Genomic DNA, 12,706 nt, shown 5'->3' on the forward strand with positions numbered 1-12,706 from the left:
CAGGATGGTCAGGAAACTCTGGGAGCATCTGAGTGGCCGGTGCCTGCAAGTGACATCAGAGACCCCTACTGATAGGGGCTTACCTGGTTAAGTGACCAAGCCCCCTCTCAGGGCTATTTGGGGCTTACCTGGTTAAGTGACCAAGCCCCCTCTCAGGGCTATTTAGGGTCTCTCCTTGGGGTGTTTCTTCAGATTCAGATTGCAAGACTCCAGCAGGAATCCTCTGCATCCTTTACTTCATCTTCTACCAACAGCTCAACTGCTGACTGCTCCAGGAACTCTACAAAACTGCAACAAAGAAGCTAAGACAACTTCTGCAACATTGTATCTTCAGCTCCTGCCAGCAACTGCAACAGTTTCCAGGTTGTGCATCCACCGAGGACTGCCTGTCTTCAGCCTGCACCAGAAGAATAGAAGGAATCTCCTGTGGAGTCATGGAGTCACTTTCCTGCTTCAACAGGCACCTCTCTGCAGCGATGACCGATGGCTTGGGGCCCCTCTCCCTCCAGACGACAGGCATGAATCCAGTGACACAGTTGGTGGACCAAAGTGATTCCGATAGTCCCAACGTCCAGCTGTCCAAATTTGGTGGAGGTAAGAGCGTGCCTCTTCACGCAAGACAGTATCCCCATGCACCAAATGACTTGCAGTTGCCAAGGCTTGTGTGCGATATTCCAAGAAGTTCATTTTGCACAGCACAGCGTAGGTTACCAGCACTCTATTCTGCGATGCAAAGCTTCCTGAGTGGTTCTCCAGTGGCGTGGGAATCCTTTGTGCCATGCTGCATGGGCCTCTATTTTCACCCTCTTTATCCCCATGCTGTGGGACTCCTGTGCATGCTGCCTGGTCTTCTGAGGGCTCTCTGAGTTGCTGAGAGCTACCTCTGTCTCCCCCTCTTGGGTAGAGGCCACCAGGTCCCTCCTGGTCCCAGGCAGCGCCATTTTCTGCCAACCACGTGTTTTGCATGAGCCAAGGCTTGTTGGCAGAATCCAGTGACACAAACCAGACTGCATTCATCCATCCAGCGTGGGACATCTTCTGCACCAACCAGCATTGTGTAGCCATTTTCGTTATAGCTCCATACACGTTATTTTAACACACTAGGCCGCTGTGCACTTTAACCTAGATATATTTTATTCAGCTTTGTCTTATTATCGTTACAATAACCATTTTTACGGTCTTGTTTTATTTTCTGTTAATCTAATGGAAATTTGCCCAGGCCAGCACTCTGTTCTCAAACAAGACATTCTTGATCACTCTGTGCTTCTTCCAAGGCTACAGCACAGTACATTGCCGGTGAATGTGGTAGAAGTTTAGTCTCCAACATTCGTAGAAAATACACATCCTTAAGTAGGGACATTTTCTCAGAATATCAGCTGTGTTGTTATAAAAACACTTCCTTGTCCCTTGCACGTTAGAGGGATATTCCAGCCAGGGAACCACGTCTGTATGCTGATTGCTGAATGCTTTGTTACAGATGCTAACGCAGATGGCAGGCCTTTGCTCAGGTATGGGGGTTGATGTCTTCCCAGGGGAACCTGAAGGGCAGAATCAGAGCTTAACATGCTGTGCTCGATCATGACCTAGGTAGGGATTAACCCACCGATTATAGTGACAGTATGATAGCATTGTTTTTATGCTTCACTCTTCTCATCACAGTTTTAATACTGTCATGTTGTGTCGTCCTGGTTGTTGCAGCTCACACTTTGCTCTCTAAGATGCAGATGTTTTATTAAACCCATTGTTGAAACATATACTGCCTCTGTTTGTCATTTATAAATGAGACTGAATTGTCAATGAGAAAAACGGATGAGACCTGAGTAACCACGACTTCCCTGAGAAGCCAAGTATGTCATGCACTCGGCTACCCAGTCATCCCTACCCTTGGGTGGAGATGAGATGCTGCTAGTTAGCCGGAGCAAAACCTGGATTGGAGTGACAGATGTCATCTGCAGTGGGTTAGACTTAGGGCCTTATTACAACTTTGGAGGAGGTGTTAATCCGTCCCAAAAGTGACAGTAAAGTGACAGATATACCACCAGCCGTATTACGAGTTCCATAGGATATAATGGACTCGTAATACGGCTGGTGGTATATCCTTCACTTTACCGTCACTTTTGGGACGGATTAACACCTCCTCCAAAGCTGTAATCAGGCCCTAAGTCTCCCACACCGCGGGCGATTCTGCCGCTCAAAATCCAGTAATCTCATTAGAATAATGAGAGCCTACGCAACACCAGGAACCCACATCTGTCTTCTTTGGTGCAATACTGACTTTGTCCTCTCACCGGTGGTTCTCCTTTTGCTTCTTCATCTGGGTTAGCAGGGGCTCCTGTACTCCAGGGACTCTTTAGTGCTTCTTGGAGTTGGTCCCCTCCTTCGACAGGTCTTCAGGTCCAGGAATCCGTCATTGGTGTCTTGCAGTCACTTCTGGTTCTTGTATTATCTCCTATCACGACTTCTTCTGTGTTTCAGGAAACTTTCTGTGCTTTACTCCTGCTTTCATGGGCTCTGGGGTGGGGTATTTTTCTTACCTTTGGTGTTTTCTTACACTCCCAGTGCCCCTCTACACACTACACTTGCTAGGTGGGAAACTGTCTTTTGCATTCCACTATTTTAGAATATGGTTTGTGTTTCCCCCTAGGCCCATTGCTACCTATTGTGATTTTCACTGTTTACACTATTTTCTGACTATTCACTTACCTGTTTTTGGTTACTAGTGTATGTATTGTGTAGTTTACTTACCTCCTAAGGGAGTATAGTCTCCAAAGTATTTTAGTACTTTATTTTTGGTAACACTGAGTATTGTCTTTTATGTGTGTGAGTACTGTGTTACTACAGTAGTATTGCAAGAGCTTTGTATGTCTCCCAGTTCAGCCTTGGCTGCTCTGCCTACAGCTGCCTCTAGATAGCCTGGCTTCTAGACAATGACTACATTTCACTAAAAAGGGATTACTGGACCTAGTATAAGGTGTAAGTACCTTAGATACCAACTACAAACCAGGCCAGCCTCCTACACTTACAAGTAGATCAAATATGCCAACTGGGTATGAACCAATGTTAGCATGTTTTAAGGGAGAGAGCATATGAACTTTAGCACTGGTTAGCAGTGGTAAAGTGCGCAGAGTCCTAAAACCAGAAAAAAACAGTATCAGAAAAGTGGAGGAAGGCAGGTAAAAAGTTGGGGTATGACCACCTGTCTAACACAGGCACGTTGCACAATTGACAAACTCACTGTGCAGATAGTGAGTAGAGTCTAGGGAGGCCATGACTTGTGACTCAGTAGCTTGGTTACATGGCAAAAATTAAACTCAATATACCTTTGTATGTTCAATGTCATCTCTGTAGGTTTGCTACATATGGTCAAAAGTGTACAGGTACATACCACAGAAACCCACCCTGAAGTGTCATGAATCTGCATTGGGTAGTCCACATGTCCACACATGCACAGGGAAGAGATCTTCTGTGCCCACCATGCCAGCCCTTTCATTGTCACTCAAGTGTAATGGTGAAGCCTGTACTATGGTAGTTGTCTGTAGGGGATGTATGCAGTGAGTCAATGTTGCAGAGTGGAAATGTGTTGGTCCATTCAGCCTCAAGGAGTTTACCATTAAGAAGCCACAATGGTGTGCAATGTTTAATTGTATATACTCCAGGGAAGGTTCAACACTCTCTTTCTAGATGCCCTAGTTTGAGGAATATGGGTTACTAAGGAGGTGTGGACCCCATATAATGACCTCGGTATATAAAGTTTAGCAACAAAATATTGGTAAACCCATATATCAGTTAGTTAGTTCATATCTTGCTTTTCACATTTCAAGTTTAAGGTAACATATCCAGCCAAGTCGGTACATCCAGTGGACATTTATTTTGAAATACGTGGATGATGAAAAGTCATATGAAGTACATAAGAGATGAGCAAACGCCAACACATGTTTTGCCCCCTAGTGGTATATATACAGGCTGTTCAGATACTCTCAAGATTAATTCTTTTAAGACTCATTATCTTGTTCGATTGATTTAGGAACACATCAGGCTGGAATATATCCCTTGCTGCGATTCAACAATCTTTATAGTTTCATTGTGGTTCGCGTCACAGTACATATTGCTTGTCCCTGGGCTACCTGATGTCAGTAGGCTTGCTTAGCCAGTGTAGGCCATGAGCAAGGCAATGTGTTAGTCTGCAGATAATTCCAAAAGTTTGTAGTTATGTCCCTGTACTTATCAGCATGTGTACTTTACACTTGTGGTGGGTTGACATGCTACAAATTTTGTGCTCGGCGTTTCTGACCTCTGTGTGACACAACCATTTGGGCAAAAACTTGTGGATGTAACCTATTGATTTGTCTCTTGCATCCATGCAGGTTAATGCCCATCAGAAGAAGGGAATTTGGAGAGCTATCTCTCAGAAGATCCAAGCCCTATGGGTCCATGGCTGGTGGAGCACCCACAGTCGGAAGAGGTGGGAAGACCTATGACACTGGGCCTGGAAGAATGCTGAGGTTCAGCTCGGGCTGTCCTCCCAACGTGGGTGGGGCGCACAGTGAAGCCTGACCCCCCTAATTGCCCGCATTCTGGTGGTGGCCTTCTCGGAGGTTGATGGGCAGCTGAGGAGAGCACAGCAGGCACAATGGAGTGAGTCCCAAGCAAATTCCTGCCTGTCACATTGCCAAGTTGATGTGTTAAGTTCGGCCATCTCCCCCTGAAGATTGGGATGAGCCATGTGTGACGCACAAGTTGAGTACCTGTTTGTGTAGGTATGGAAGTTGGTACATACTGATGTGCCTTGCCTATTAGCCCAGTGACCTAGGACACAACCAAGTACAGTCCACAAATGATTTACTGTCCAGAGCCAACACATGGCTGTGAACAGTGAGCAATCAGGTAATGTTGTTTGTTGTGGTGGGTGTCATTTGTACACAAAAGTCCACTACTCTTCAGTGTGAGAGCCAAAACAAAATGAAATAATTGATCACTGTCCTCAGCTATGTGTCTGCTCAAGTGATTATATTGGCATCTGTCCCACAGAGGCTACTCGTCTTCAATGTGTCACAAGTGCTGATACCTCACTGATGGGTGAGGGAATGGGTGAGACACCAATCAATGGTGACACACTCCTGTCTGTGTCACCACATGAAATGTAGCCCCATGACATGCACATATCTGTGAAGAAATACAGAAATCATCCCATGAAAACAGGTAGACCATTCATGAAACATCAGTGAATATTATTTGTCAAAAGTAAAAGGAACACATGCTAACATGTAGGCACAAGGAAAGATTGCAATAGTGAAGTCACCCATATCATGCCAATTGACATTCCCCATGTACCAATGGAAAGTATTGCTCTGTAACTCCACCCAAAGAGCAATGTATGCTCTGTCATATGTATGATGGCCACCTTCACATGACATGTGCATGTACTACCATTTGTACTGGCCAATGGGCTTTTTCTTCAGCATTTGCTGTTAATAAACCCAAGTTGTAGTTTTTTGGATACACATTTGTCCTGCCATTACTTTAACACCTTTTTGTTGTTACTGAGTAATTTGTGTAGTATGTCTACAGTTGTGTGTGTGTCACCCTGATTGCTTACCATTTGCTGCTGTTGGCAAGATCTAACTTTGTGGGCAGTGCTGGTGTCACCCAGGACAGGAGTAGGTGTTCACTGTATGGATATGTGGTTGGTATTCCAATAGAGGTGTCATTGCATTGCATTTTGTTTGATATGGTACTTATTTCATCTTGGATTGACCAATGTCAGCATGTATTGTGTTAGACATGTCACCCTGATGTGGATTGGACATTTGTCTCATGTGTGGAAGATAGGGTTTTGTTTGTCCACACATGGAGAGTGTTCAGTTGTGCTACATTCCTTTACATTTGACTGACCTTGTGTCCATTTTGATGTGTGTATCTTCCAGATACTTCATCTGCATGTATGGCCAATGCTGTTGCTGTTGTATTTGCTTTCTTGACTTGCACTTCCACCTTTGGCAGATAGGTTGGTCTCTTGGCTCAAGTATTTTTTGTCCCTGAGATACATGAAGGGCCGGTTCCTGTGCAAATTGTGTTTTGGTACATGTGCAAAGTGAAGTGTGTCCCAAGGCAGCATCCTTCCCGGAGTGCTCCTGAGACTCCCATCACTATTGTGTAGGTATTGTTTCCATTGTGAGCTTTGGATATTTGTCTCACAAAATATTGTGCATCCCATTGATCTTCCATTCTGTTGCAATGTGGGTGATATGTGTGGGTCCATTACAGGGATGTTTAACGGGAGGGGTATTTGTGTTAAATGACACATCCATACATATGTGCGCTCAGTCTCACGAAAGTTCATGGCATGTGAGTAATGTGAGGGTGTCAGTTTCGATATGTGTGATGTTGACGTGATGTGGCTGTTGTGTGCACAATGTTCTGTATCTTTCACTGCCCCTGAGACTGTGAGGAGCATACATGTCTTTTGTGGAGTGTGGAAGTGGAGTGTCAGTGACTTGACCAAAGGGAGCATCATGTGACTGTTTATGGGTCATTTGTTGAGTACGACTCTGACCCGAGACACACAGACAAGTGTACTTGGTCCACCTAGAGTAATCTACATGCCAGGTGGATGGCAGCGCCTCAATCTTTTGGTGAGTTTGGGGGTCACAGGTAGGTGCTTTGTCTTACCATCAGTGGCATCCACAGCAACATGGATTTTTTTTCTCCATCTATGAGCAGCAGCAGTGGCAGGACACGTGTGGTAAGCTCCATGGCAGCACAACAGGATGTGTGACGGTGCCTGCAGGTGAGTTCCTTCCTTTAATACCTCAGTTTCCGCCAGTTGGGACATGGTGCTTGGACTGCCACAGTCACGTTGGTGGAAGTCGACATCATAATGTGTCCAGTAGAAACACTGTGTCCGATGGACTCATTGGCCTCTCTCGCCAACGCGGCAGTCTGCGCTGCCTGGCGGTGCCAGCAGAACTGAGGCAGTCTTTCTTCTATAGAACTGCAGCCATCATTATACAGTGGTCCAACCGCCAAGCCGACGACGGTCGGACCTCCACTGCCATGGCGGTCCACGGACCGCCAAACTTGTGATCGGGCCCTTAGATTGGAGTGGGAATTAAAGTCCAGACCCTTCCTTATTGTAGATTAGATTGGAATGTATTTAGGAAATGTAACCCCTTCAATGTTCAACAAAAATATACTTTTTAAATCATTTTACATATATTTACCTTTTGCAAAGTGTTTAGCATTTAAACAGTTTTAAATGTTTTCACTTTTTTATATATATAATATTTTTTGTTACAATTTATTCCCATTGTTTAGGATGAATAAGTAGTCTTTTTTAATTTTAACTTTGCTGCCATATCTTTACCACTACCCTGCTTTTTAGACTAGTCACCTCATTTCTGGGTCATATGAGATTCAAATCAGTTGCAGATCTCTGCAGCTGCTCTGTGAATCAGGTAAGAGCTTTTGGTAGCCAGGAATATGTGTTTAGATTAGGCAGAACGTGTGTGCTTTCACAGAACAAAAGTGCTTACCTTCCATGCAGCTGTAAATATTTTATTTATTTATCCAGCTGACTAAGCCTGCTCCAGGAATGACTCCTGAGCATGAACTTTCAGGGGCACACACATGATATTGTAAGGCTGTTAAAGTCTCTTAGATTACTAGATAATTTATAGTGTTTGGATTACTCTGGCAACAGTACCGGTGGGAGGAGACCAGTCAATGGTAATATTTGCAGTTACAGCACCCCCACCTTCCATCATTAACTATAGACTTCAGAATGCAGGTTTGTATTTGAGAGCAGTATGGGATGCCCAGGGCAAGACTAATCCATATGAATTCTTAGGTCTGGCTTGACAGTGCAACTGTCAAATGCCCTTATGTGATCAACAAAATGAGCTTTCAGAGTACTACTGAGGAAGGGACTTAGGCTCTACCCATGTGTTGCTTCTCCTGAGTACAGGATTTGATTGACCCCTCTTTTTGTTCTTCCACTAAATAAACTGCTTGTATTGCACTTTTTGGCTTGTGGCAAAACCTATACTCTGTACAGCAGGGCTGTTAGTTGTGTTGGCACGCCAATGATCACGTCTATAGACCCGATCAGTTTATTATGAAATGTAATTATAAGCGTGTTAGGCCTCATATATTTATTGTGAAAATTATGTGTTAAAATCAATAGGCATTTAAGTGTGTATTGCAATTACTCTTGATCAAAGCCTACAGATGAGTATTTTGTTACATGGAATCTCACAGATTACTGTAATAAGGAATGTTTTTGGTGTTAGTTATCCTAGTGTGACAAACCATGTGTATAGGAAGTTTACTCTGTAAGAAACCTTTTTAGAACCTCTTAGAAGAGATAATATTATGCTTATCAAACTATAATTTTGTATACCTTTCTCATTTTATGACTGTGTGTCTGATGGTTGCCTTATGGAAAGGCTTATGATGAAAACTGTAGCATACATGCCAACATTTTACCTCTGCATAATGGGATATTTTGAAAAAATAATCAGGGAAATGCATTTTCCCCTTTGGCATATATTGAAGCAGAGGCAATCTCAGGTGGGATACAGCTAAAATATAGTTATTTTTCCTTTAAAAAATTGGGAGTCTCCCACCTGAATCAGGTCTCTCGGCATGTATGCTGCAGGCCTGAGTTGGTTATGATGACAAGGTATACGCCTGATTGTTGCATTGGAACAATATGCCAGGTGCCATAGGTTTGGTCTGCTTATTATGAAATATTATGACAAAGGTAGTTGGTCCAGCTTAATAATTGTGAAAAGCATTTTCAAAGCTAGTAAGCCTATAACAGCTGTTTTTTTACATTGGCTGCCAACTTATAGGGATTTTCACTGTGATCATTCTTGTTAGATATTGTTGAGAGGGGTTGCATATTATTAGAAAATATGTACTACAATAATCCTTATTAAGCTAGTTTAGAAAGGCAGTCATTTTCCTTGTGAACTGAAATCTTGCACATATTTTTCATTTTATATGGTATCACAGTTGCTTTGTGGGAAGGCTTATGACCAATACAGTAGGTTTGAAGCGGTTATGGTGGCAAGATAATGGTGTAGATTAAAGGTCTCATATGTTAAAATCAAGGGTGTTACTGCTGGTTACCCTCACTGACAAGCCATAGGTATAGAACAGCTGCACTGATAGAATTCTTTTTAGTCCCTCTTAGGAGAGATAGGTGGTAATTTTGACCTCGGCGGTAAAGACCGCCGAGGGACCACCGTGCTGAAGACCGCCACTGGTGGCGGTTTTCCGCTCGGCGTGTTATGACTGTTGGCAGCCCTCTGTCCTTTTTCGGACAGAGAGCCGCCAACAGCCATACTGGCGGTCGGCGAGGAAGTGGAGGTTGCTCCACCTCCACCGCCACGTCAGCAGAACACCGCCCACCGAATCACGTCCTGTGATTCGGCATGGCGGTGTTCTGTTGACGGTGTGGTGTCGGCGGAGCAGCCTCCATGGATCCCGTCCCCTCCCGGAGGATCAACGGACCAGGTAAGTTGATCGTCCATTAGGGGAGGGGGGTCAGGGGGTGTTGTGTGTTGTGTGGGTGCATGGGGGTGTGCGTGTGTGTATGTAGAGGCGGTGTGTGAGTGCGTGTATGCCTGCGGGGGTGTAGTGTGTTTGGGGATGAGTGCGTGTATGTCTGTAGGTATGTCTGTATGGATGTGTGCGTGTATGTTAGAATGTGGATGTGCATGTCTGACTGTGTGTGTGGCTGTTGGCATGTATGTCGGTGTGTGTGCGTGTATGAGTGTTGGTGATGCCTGCGTGCGTGTCGGGTGTGTATGAGTGATGTGATGTTGGGGGTAGGGAGGGGGGTCCTGCCACCTTTGGCGGGTGGCAGGGGTGGTGGGGGTGTAGGGGAGGGAGTTGGGGTGGGGGTGGGGGGTGGGTGAGACCCCTATCAGTGCCAGGGAAGGAATTCCCTGGCACTGATATTGCTTACCGCCATGGATTTCATGGCGGTTCCAAACCGCATGAAATCCATGGCGGTCAGCCGGGTCCAAATACCGCCGGCGGTATAGTGACGACCGCCGGGCTTGAGACCCAGGTCTCCAGCCCAGCGGTCGTCTCCGCCCTGGCATGCGGAACGGAGAAGTGGTGGTTACCGCCATGGTCATAATTGCAAAAAATTGACTGCCAGCCTGTTGGCGGTCTTACCGCCGCTTCTCCGCCGTCCGCCAGGGTCGTAATGACCACCATAGTTTTTTGTTTTGCTGAATGTACTATTGCATAGTGTGTATTTTCATGGCGATATGCCTGATGGTGGCCTTGTGGGAAAGTTTAAGGGGCATATTTAAGAGCCCGTAGCATCTCCTTGTGTCACATTTGTGTCATTTTTTTAATGCAAATGTGGCTGAACGAGGCCAAAAACCCTGCACCATATTTACAAACTGGTGAAATGTATGCATTGCACCACTTTGTGACCCTTTGCGCTACACTATACCTGCACCAGGCACATCTAAGAGATTTCCTTGCACCATTTTTTTCTGCACTTTTAACGCCTGCCCTGAGCAGGCGTTAAAAGGAGGCTTCCATTGCTTACAATGGGCCTCTAGGTGCTTTGTAGGATTAGCGTCAGAATTTTTTACGCTAATCCTGCAAAGTGCCGGACTAGCATAAAAAATTCTGACACTAGTCCCCCAACTACTACCATTGTGTGCTGTATTTTAAAAATGGCGCACATATGGGGGGCGTGGCCTGACCGCCGGGCAAGATGGCCGCTACTTAGTGAGGCTCTGCCTGGCCCGGGGCCGTTTATCCGATAATTTCCACATCTGATGGTGCTGGCGGGAGTGAGCCTGGCGCGCCCGGTTCAGAGAAACCCCTGGGCTGCCTTCGGCGGCTCAGGAGCAGCGGAGAGGTCGGAGCAGCGGTAAAAGGATGCTAGATTGCGCCTCAATGGGAATGTATCTGCTCCGTTCCCGGTTGCGCGCGGCACTCGCCAGGGTTGCCCGTTGTTTCCTCTTCTTTTTGCTGCGGCAATGGAGCCCCTGGCGGCCCGGCTCCGACAGAATTATAACGACAGAGGATTACAATTCCGTCAGCGACCAATTTTGATATCTCTGTATGCAGATGATATTGCATTATATATACGGAATCCCGACCAGAATCTGGATATACTACTTGACGAGATTGTGCGTTTTGGTACCTTTTCAGGTATTAATATTAATTGGTCTTAGTCAGTGGTGCTGCCTTTGACCCCCAGGGTGCCGCGATATGACTCCCAATATCCTCTGATGTGGGCGGATGGGCCGGTGAGGTACTTGGGTATACAGCTGTGCTGTGACGTGGAGGAGCTGTGGCTGGCTAACTACGGTGCTGCTCTGACGTGGCTGGAGGGGAAGGTAGAGATCTGGCGTACCCTCCCGCTGTCGTTGATAGGACGTATTGCTATTGCAAAGATGGTAGTCCTTCCGAAATTTTTGTACTTATTTGTGAATCTCTCTCTCCCGCTTCCGAGAAGTTATCTGAGGCGTATGCGCTCAGCACTGATCTGTCTGGTGTGGGCCGGCCGACGCGCGCGTATTTCATGGGAGAGGTTGACGCTGCCATTCGAACTAGGGGGGCTCGCTGCGCCGGATATGGAGCTGTATTATCTATGTGCTCAGGCGCACTTTGCGTATTACTGGCTGAATCCTATCCGTTATCTGCCGCACCTGGCGCCTGAGAGCGACTCTGTGTGGCCGGACGACCTGGCGAGACCATTTGGTGGACGTGTTCCGTCTCGGGTGCGGGGGATTGACATGGTGGCTTGTACGATGCGGGCGTGGGGTGTGCTGGTGCGGCGATCCGGGGTTTCGGCCCCGTTCGCTCCTTCCCTACCGGTAATGGCGATAGCTGACGAGCAGCTGTACCGTGATGGTGGAGTACGTGGATTTCTCCGAGATGCTGGCCTAACCGAGCTGAGAGATTGGATGATGGATGATCGCTTGCTGGATGTATCTGAGATACTGGCCGGTCGCGAGTGCATGGCGCTTCAGCGTATGTATGTGATCCGAGTTCGCTCTTTCTTGCGGAACCGCTTCTGGAGCTCGGATGAGGACCCAGTGGAGATCCACGCGCTGGAGATTCTCTGCTGTGCGCGGTCGCCTAATAGGCTGGTCACCAAATTATATAACTGCATGCAGGAACAGAGGAATAATCTCCGAGAGCCGTCCAGACTAGCGTGGGAGGCGGACCTGTGAGAGCCCATCTCGGAGGCTCTGTGGCGCGCCTGCTGTGCGCATATGAGAGCGTTGACGCCAAATTACAGGTTCAGATTGCTGCATTTTAAATTTTTGCACAGACTATATTATACCCCAGTGCGGATGTACTCCTTGGGGCTGCGCGAAGATGCAAGCTGCGCGCGCTGCCTGGCGCCGGAGGCTACTTTTTTACACTTGGCGTGGGAATGTGTGGATGTTTACGCTTTCTGGGTGGCAGTTTTCAACGCAATTTCTGAAATGGTCGAAATAGAAATCCCAGCCACTCCTAGAATCGCGCTGCTTGGGTGTGTGGAGGACATCAGGGCAACACACAGACGTTTAGTGGGCATACTATTGCTGTTAGCCAAGCGCAGAGTGGCCATGTGCTGGGGCGGGACGAGAGTGCCGCGCCGTTCTGAATGGCTAAGAGATGCAGCTTTCTGTCATGATCAGCTTATAGTCTTCTGGAACCTGATGCCTGAAGGGTCTAG

The sequence above is a fragment of the Pleurodeles waltl genome, chromosome 6, assembly GCF_031143425.1.
Source record: "Pleurodeles waltl isolate 20211129_DDA chromosome 6, aPleWal1.hap1.20221129, whole genome shotgun sequence".
In the NCBI taxonomy this organism is placed as follows: domain Eukaryota; kingdom Metazoa; phylum Chordata; class Amphibia; order Caudata; family Salamandridae; genus Pleurodeles; species Pleurodeles waltl.